A 9,500-nucleotide genomic window follows, 5' to 3' on the forward strand; every position below is an offset into this window, starting at 1 on the left:
TTTTTCCTTGTGTATTTATTAGTTTGTTTTTTGCTTCTTCACTTTTCTTGCTTTCTTTTGGATTATTGGAGTATTTTTTAGAATTCATTTTTATCTCCATAAATGGTTTATTGGTAATTAGCCAAAATCTTTGTTTTGTATTTTTAGTGATTGCTCTAGGATTTATAACATACATGTTTAACTCATGATAGTTTACCCTCCAATAATACAACGCCCATTTTGTGTGAAGTGTGTGAATCTTACAGTTATACTCAGTTTTTCCCACTTACCTTTTGTGCTATTGTTGTCGTAGTTTTAAATTCCACATAGGCGTTAAATACAAAGTCATTGTTAATTTTGTTTTAACAACCTATTATATTTTATAATTTAGTTAATTATATGCCATTTTAATATGATTTATATATTCTATTAATATTTTTATAATTTACCATTTCTGGCTCTCTTCCATCTTTCTGTAGCCTATTTCCACCTGGTATCATTTTCCCTCTTCCTTGAGAATTTCCTTTAATGACGGTCTGCTTTTTGGGATTTTCTCAGCTTCGTTTGCCTGAAAAATGTCTCTATTTCACCTCCTTACATCTTGTTATTGTGATATTCAAATTTAAAATTCACATTTAAAACGGCATAATTTAGTGATCTTTTGTATATTCAGCACTTTGTACAATAATTTCCACTATCTAATTCCAGAACATTCCCGTTGACCCCCAAAGAAACTTGGTACCTAAAATCTGTCAGTCTTCACGACCTCACCTCACCCCCACCTATACCTGGCAATGAATAATCTACTATCTGTCGCTCTGGATTTCCTGCTTCAGGACATTTCATACAAATGAATTTATACACTATGTGGCCTCCTTCGTCTGGCTTCTTTCCCTTAGCATAATGTTTTCAGGGATCATCTGTGTTGTAGCATAATCATTACTTCATTAATTTTCATGCCTTTGTAATATTTCATTGTATGGATATACTATTCATACTACATTTTGTTTATCACTTCACCATTAGGAAGACGTTTGGACAGTTTCTACTCTGTGAATAGTACAAGGAATGTTGCTAAGGACATTTGCCTGGTGTATATGTTTGAAATTCTTTGTGTGAAGAGGGAGAGGCGAAGTGGTGACAGGAGGAGGTGGCTAGGCCAGTCAGCCTAGCAGGTGACAGCCCCAGCCTAGCAGGTGACAGCCTGCAGACCGATCCGTCAGGCCTGGGGCGGTGGTGAGGCGGTGAGGCGGCCCGCGCATTGGGGTGAACTTGGCCAGAAATTGGACAAAGAGCCCAGGGTGCGCAGGCAGGCGGCAGGGCTCCCCAGAGTGCTGCCTGGTGGCCAGTGCCCAGGCAGGTGTAGCCGATGGCGCCAGAGCCGCAGCCAGGTCTTCCTCGTCATCGTCCTCCGCTTTGCCATGGCCAAGAGGACGAAGTCCGCGGTTGGTGAGTGCTCGCCCTCCCAAGTTTCTGGAGAGAGGCTCTGCAGGGCTTGCAGGGAGCCCTGAGGTAGACACCGGGTGGCCACGGGGTGCGCCCTGTCCGGCCTGGGCTCAAGGGGTCACCCTGGCGGGCGGGCGCCATCCGGGCTGAACTGCTGCTGCGGGGCTCCAGAGCCTGTGGCGGTTGGAGCCGTCTCCCTCCTGGGAGCGGCCCTGGGGAAGTCATGTGCGGTTTGGGGACTCTGGCTCAGAGTGCAGCTGGGCTTCAGGACCCTAATCCCGCGCCCAGAGCCTGAGCTCCAGTGCTAGGCAGGGTGGAAACCTCAAGGGAGGGAGCTCGCCTGACGCCCCGGGGGACCTCGCGCTGCCGTCCGCCTCCCAGAGCCAGAACTGGAGCTGGCCTGCAGTTTCATTCAGGTTGTCCGTGTGCTCTCCTGACAGTATCTTTGGCTGTGCAGAAGCTTTTTCATTTCATCAGGTGCCATTTGTTTATTGTTGTTGTTGCTGTGATTGCCTTTGGGGTCTTCATCAGTTCTTTGCCTAGGCCAAGGTCTCTAAGAGTTTTTCCCACATTATCTTGTAGACAGGGATTTTCTTTTTTTTTTCTTTTGCTCTTTCTTGTAATTTTTTTTTAATTCTTAATTTGGCATGTTGTGGGGGTACAAAAGTTTAAGTTAAGTGAATTGCCCTGCCCCCCCCCAGTCAGAGCTTCAAACGTGTCCGTCCCCTACACAGTGCTCATGGCACCCCTTATGTATGTGTACACCCTCCCCTCCCCCACCCACATCTGTCAGACACCCGATCAATGTTATTCCTAAATGTGCTCTTAGGTGATGATCAGTGAAACCAATGTGATGGTGAGTGCATGTGGTGCTTATTATACCATCCTTGGGATACTTCACTGGGCAGAATGGGTTCCCGCTGTATCCAGAAAAACACGAGAGATACTGTATCATCATTGTTTCTTACAGCTGAGGAGTACTCCATGGTATGCATATACCACATTTTATTAACCCACTCATGGACTGATGGGCACTTGGGTTGTTTCCACATCTTTGCAATTATGAATTGTGCTGCTATAAACATTCGGGTGCACATGTCTTTTTTATAGAATGTCTTTTGTTCTTTTGTGTAGATGCCCACTAATGGGATTGCTGGTTGAAATGGTTGGTCTACTTGCATCTGTTGAAGGTATCTCCATATTGCTTTCCAGAGAGGTTGCATTAGTTTGCAGTCCCACCAGCAGTGTCGGGGTGCTCCTGTGTATCCGTAAGCATGCCAAGATTTCTCATTATGGGACATTTTGATAAAGGCCATTCTCAGTGCCTTTAAGTGATATCTCATTGTGGTTTTGATTTGCATTTTCCTGGTGATTAGAGATGTTGAGCCTCTTTTCAAGTATTTGTTGGCCATTCTTCTGTGTTCTTTTGTAAAATTTCTATTCATGTCGTTTCCCCATTTTTTGAAAGGGTGGTTTGATGTTTTCTTGCTGATTGTGCTGATTTCTCCATAGATTGTAGTTATCAGTCCTTTCTCAGATGTGTAGCATGCGACCATTTTTTCCCATTCTGTAGGTTGTCTGTTTGCTGTCGTGACAGTTTCTTTGGCTGTGCACAGACTTTTTATAAAATTTCCTCAGCTCCTATTTATTTATTTATTTATTTATGTTGTTGCTGTGATTGCCTTTGGGGTCTTCTTCATAAATTCTTTGCCTAGGCCAATGTCTGTAAGAGTCTTTCCTACATTTTCTTCTAGAATTCAAATAGTTTCACACCTAAGGTTTAAGTGTGTTATCCACCATGATTTGATTTTTGTGAGAGGTGAAAGCTGTGGGTCCTGTTTCAGTCTTCTACCTGTGGCTATCCAGTTTTCCCAGCACCGTTAATTGAATAAGGATTCTTTTCCCCAGAGTATGTTTTTGTCTGCTTTGTCAAAGATTAGATGGCTATATGAGGATGGTTTTATATTTGGATTTTCTGTTCTGTTCCACTGATCTGTGTCCCTGCACTTGTGCCAATGCCAAGAGGTTTTAATAACCACAGCCTTGTAGTATAGTTTGAAGTCTGGCAAATTAATACCTCCCATTTTGTTTTTATTGCTTAAAATTGCTTTTGCTAAACGGGGTGTTCTCTGGTTCCATACAAAGTGTAAAATTATTTTTTCTATATCTGTGAAAAATGACATTTGTAATTTAATAGTGATTGCATTGAATCTGTACATCACTTTGGGTAGTATAGACATTTTAACAGTGTTGATTCTTCCGATCCACGCGCATGGTATGGTTTTCCACCTAAAATGCTTTGCGATTTCCTTCCTCAGTGTTTCGTAGTTCTCCCTATAGAGGTTCTTTACTTCCTTAATTAAATATATTCCTAGGTATTTTATTTTCTTTGTTGCTATTTTGAAGGGTATTGAGTCCTTAATTTGGTTCTCCATTTGACTGTTATTGGCCTATATGGATGCCTCTGATTTGTGTGTATTGATTTTATAACCTGAGACTTTACTGAATTCATTGATCAATTCCAGGGTCTCTTGGTTGAATCCTTGGCAAGAGAATAAACAGATGACCTACAGAATGGGAAAAAATTTTCGCATGCTACACCTCAGATAAAGGACTGATAACAAGAATCTATTTAGAACTCAGGAAAATCAGTATGAAAAAATCAAACAGCCCTATCAAAAAGTGGGCAAAGGACATGAATAGAATTTTTCAAAATTTATATCTTCTTATATCTTCTATAAGATTGGCTAACAAACATATGAAAAAATGCTCAACATCTCTAATCATCAGGGAAATGCAAATCAAAACCACAATGGGATATCACCTAACTCCAGTGAGAATGGCCTTTATCAAAAAGTCCCATAACAATAAATGTTGGCATGGATGCGGAGAGACAGGAACACTCAGATACTGCCGGTGGGACTGCAAACTAGTGCAACCCCTGTGGAAAGCAATATGGAGATACCTTAAACAGATTCAAGTAGACTTACCATTTGATCCAGCAATCCCATTATTGGGCATCTACCCAAAAGAACAAAAGACATTCTATAAAAAAGGCATCTGCACCCGAATGTTTATAGCAGCACGATTCACAATTGCAAAGATGTGGAAACAACCCAAGTGCCCATCAATCCATGAGTGGATTGATAAAATGTGGTATATGTATACCATGGAGTACTACTCAGCTATAAGAAATAACGGTGATATAGAATCTCTTTTGTTCTCCTGGAGAGAGTTGGGATCCATTCTATTAAGTGAAGTATCCCAAGAATGGAAAAATAAGCACCACATGTACTCACCAGCAAATTGGTTTCCCTGATCATCACCTAAGTGAACATTTGGGAATAACACCAATTGGGTGTCGGACAGATGTGAGGGGTGGGGGGTGGGATGGGTGTATACCTACATGATGAGTGCAATGCGCACTGTCTGGGGAATGGACACAATTGAAGCTCTGACTCGGGGGGATGGCAGGGGGCATGGGCAATATACATAACCTGAACTTTTGTACCCCCATAATAAGCTGAAATAAAAAAAAATTTTAAAAAGGACCTTTTGGCTCCACTGTCTTCAACTCTCTCTCTGCAAAGCAACCACCAAGTGGTTGTAGATTAAGTTCACTGAGTGTGACACTTGTTCTAGAAGCACCTTACCTCTCTGCTGATTTTGCTAATGGAGTAAACATACCTAATTTTTTCATGAGAGGGAAGTGAAGGTATACAAGAAGGTGTGTAGCTTATTCAGTGATTGCACATAAAAATCAAGAATGTTTGTGAGAAGCATATTTTCTAGAGAGCAACAGCATATGGAAACATTGCATGATAGGATGATTCAAGGAAACTGTAAAGCTCGTAAAGGATCTCAAAATAATGAAGTTCAGCACTTACTGAAAATTGCATTCTGTGGTTTGAATAAAAGTGTTGGTTTAAAAAGAATAGGGAATGTTGTGTAAACCCTAGAGACAGAAACTACTTAAAAGTCCCTGCTAGCCTCAAGGACTTAATAAAGAACCAATGTATCCAGCTGATTTCATCTCTAGACTCTTATCACATTATAACACAGTTTTCTATCCATACTCTCTTCTTAAGTTTTTGCGTTTATTTTATTCACCCTACTCAATTGTCTCAGTCTGACAGTCTATGTAATATAAAAATAGAAAGAAATTTACCTAAAATAAATTAAATAAATCCTGGCCCATAGTCCCTCTGATTCTCACTCTTGTCTTTTTATGATTTTTCTACATCAAAGTTTTTGAGGTATGATATAGATGAACTTAATATTCTTTAGCTTTTAGTTAACCTTCTACATGTACTTTATAAATTTAGTTGTTAACAAAAAATGGTTTCTACAGAAGCTTTTCAAGTGTGCTTCTATTTTCAGAAGCATAATTAGTGTTTTTTCTCCCCAGTGGAAATCTGGATAAATTTCTCTGCAAAAAAATAAGTATATTTTCTCAGCATAGTAAAAAAGGAAGATAATATGAGGTAATGTCTATATTTAGAAAAAATAAATTTTCATTACTGAATATAAATAGAATCACCATAAATATTTGTATTTTGATATGATTAAATATATAAAATTATCCTTTAGAATTTAGCTTGAAAGGATTTCCTTGATCCTTCACTTATTGCTTTTAGTTTTCTAGTTCTAACCTAGTCTCTTACTCAAGTCTGCTTTGACCAATTCAATCTGCCTGTTTTCTTCATCTTTTGAATGTTTGTTCCAAATCTGATGTTTCTAACTGTATTTCATTTTTGTTCATAGATGTGCTTAAAGATCTAGTACAAATTGATTCCATTCTATATTTAAATCATCGGTATATTTTGTAGCCAGTCTAAATTTAAGCAGATAGTCATTAAACAACTATTGAGTTATCATGTACAAAAGCATATCATATAAAAGACATGTGTGCCACAAAAAAATAAATTTCTATGTCAGTGACTGAAACATAAATGCCTTAAGAGGGTGGGCATTTAACCCAGGTGTGCGTACTTGGTGGATGGAAGAAAACATGGCCAAAGCATCAGTAACTAAGTATATCTCCCACCCATTTACGGTGTTCATGCAGTTGTAACAGAGCTATCAAGTTGAACAGGTGGGCAGCCTATATAGTGCGTATGGGCACAATTCTGAACCCTTTGTTCTATGTGAAATCAAAGAGAGAGGTTATAGTTAGAGAGATTCTAAAATATTTCATGGAAAATTTTTTGAACTACAATATGATCTGTACCATCAGCAATAACAAAAACAACAGCAGCAAAAACCCCAGACACTGCAAACTAATGCGGTATCATCGACAAAGGTTTTAAGTTAGGAAACCTCATTGTACACTATAGGAAAGTGAGTGGTTCATTGTCAGTTGATATATCATGCACACAGTACAGTGTTATAAAGTAGAATGGCTGTGTACATGTCCTGGATAAACGTATTCCAAGCTTAGTAGTAAAGATTTTGTTCTGTGGGCAATCAGGGTTCTTTGCAAGTGTTGAGCAGGGAGTGTTGTTATTATTAGATCACTACCAAGAGGTGAATATCGCAGCTCAGTGTAGAATGTAGATTAAGAAATGATAAAACATAGGAATTAGAGCAGAGACACTGGAATAAAGCATCACTGTTCTTTTTTTGAATTGATATTTGGCAACTGGTTGAAGGAAAGGGGCAAAAAAAGCATAAAATTATTCTAAGCACCTGAACTTGGAAACGTCCAATAGCTTGATGCATTTCTACAAATAAGAAATAAAGCAAAAAGAATAGTTAGTAAGGGAGATTGATGTTGTATTTGAGATTCTAAATAGTCAGGCAAAGATTATGATAAACATTAATGTGGCAATTCAAAGTCAAACTTGAGAAACATCAAGCCCAGAAATACCATTTACTGGGTGCATTTGTCCAGTATTACACACATCACTGTTACTTCTCCTGTCAGTTCTACATGGCATCTATCATTGTCTCTTCCAAAGATCAGAAAGCTGAGGGTGTGCAGGTGAGTACCTTAGTCAGGGCTAGTCACTGTTGAATGCAGAGGCTGTGAGCTTTCAACTCATAAAGATTTGGGATGTGGTGGTGTACTTAAATTCATGATTAAAGGATACTCCCCAAAATAATAATGGACGAGGAGTAGGGATGGCAGAGCAGACAGGAGGCATGGGAGGGGAATGAGCAGAGTATTCCTCCTACTTGTAAGAAGAGAACCAAATGAGTGCAGAGTCAATGAAATGAGGGGGAGAAAATTAAAGAAGGAAGACGAAGCAGAAAAAAAAAGGAAGAATGATATAGATGAGTCCTCCACCACAGCCCCATCTGCGTGGCTTAGCTAACGCGTACAACTTATCGTGATTTCTACCCTGTATCCAAAGAGATGAAACACATGCCTCTCTTTGGATTTATGGAAAAACAATCTACTAACCAAAAGCATCCGTAAGAAATGTAATCTTTAATGAAGATTCCATAGAGGAGCTAGTAGTAGAAGCAGCAGCAGTGAATATTGACTCAGGATTGTACTGTTATTGTAGCACTGCTCTAAGGCACTTAGCAGTCATCCACATCTGACACCCCGAACACCGCTATGAAGTACATACATTTTACACATGAAGAAACCAATGTTCACAAAGTTCATGTAGCTTTTCTAAGGCAACAAATACATTTAAATAAATCACATAAACATACAAACAAATCTCACTAGTAGTTCTTTTTAAAAAATTATCATTACCTTTACATGGCTGCTACCACTTTGACTCTCCCATTTAATTTTTCTTTTTCTTGCATTGACAATTTCTATCAGCATATGAACAAATTGATAGAGATTTGTGAGCTCTGAATTTTACACTCCTAGAATTATTTTAAATTATTTTTCACATTTTAGCCTAACTTATATAGCATTTCTAAAGTACCTGACAATGTCTTCCAGCTCAGAATGGGACCAGAGCTCACAACCCACCTTAAGATCTTGCCTTTTTCTTAAAGAACTTTAATTTTATGAGGAAATTGAGATTTAGAGGATTTGAGCTTTGAAGACCATTGAATGTTTGAAACTATACTTTCTGTTCTAGTATCTTCTCAAATGAACAGTTTATTTTTATCAAAAGTTACTGAAAGTGGCAGATTTTCATCTGGAGTTATAAATATGTATTGTATGAAGAGCTCGGATCTGAGACGGAAGAGGCATGGATTTTAGTTTAGACTGAGGAAAACTCACAAGTCTGCAACGGCCACTAGAACATTTCGCTTTTGCACCTGTGTCTCGGGCCCCAGTCTAATGTCTGTGATTACAGCAAAAGGGAGGTTTGGGAGGGAAATGTCTCACAGTTCCAAGCTCTCATAAACAAAATGCAACAGTGCAGAAAAAGATGCCATAACGTTGTGATAATTGGCCTGAAGTATAATCTGTCAAAAAGACACCAGTATGAGGAGATAGGTTCCCAACTCCTTGGCTCCCAGGACAAAATCAAGAAACAGATTTATCAATCTCTATGTCTCTCCTCCTTTACTTTTATAAATTTCCCAAATCGTGATGAGGATCAATAAATAGCAGACTGGTTTCCACTGAGAATAAAAACTTTCAAATCTGATCAGACAATCAAAGAATTCCTAAAAGAGCTTTTATTTCCTAGGAGATAAAGTTAATTTAGCATCTGAGAAATCAAGGAAGTCAGGAAGGGGGTCCTGAGTAGATATTGGTGAAACCACCAAATGGCTGAACTCCCAAACATCACTAAAATAGTTAATGGAACAAAGCTAAATTTTTTTAGAACATCCTGCCTTTAGAGAGAACACCACCTTGACAGTTTTCATGTCTGCAGATGGGAAAAATCAGTGGTTTAAGGCAAGGAATGGATTAGAGCTTGGCAAATTTGTTTGCAGTTCAGGATTGTGGAAACTGCCAAGCGAGAGGGTCCTGAACCAAGTCTTGATGAGAGAATGGTTTGGCCAAGTTGGCAAACTACTGTCTCTGACAAATGGATCCATAGACATTTCTTGAAGCAAACAACAAAGTTATTTATTGCTTTCCAGTCTTATCTTCCCCAGGGGAAGTTTCCCTGGGACAAGCAACTGAATTGTGTTGACCCTGGGGGGCT

The sequence above is a fragment of the Eulemur rufifrons genome, chromosome 18 (assembly GCF_041146395.1).
Source record: "Eulemur rufifrons isolate Redbay chromosome 18, OSU_ERuf_1, whole genome shotgun sequence".
Classification (NCBI taxonomy): domain Eukaryota; kingdom Metazoa; phylum Chordata; class Mammalia; order Primates; family Lemuridae; genus Eulemur; species Eulemur rufifrons.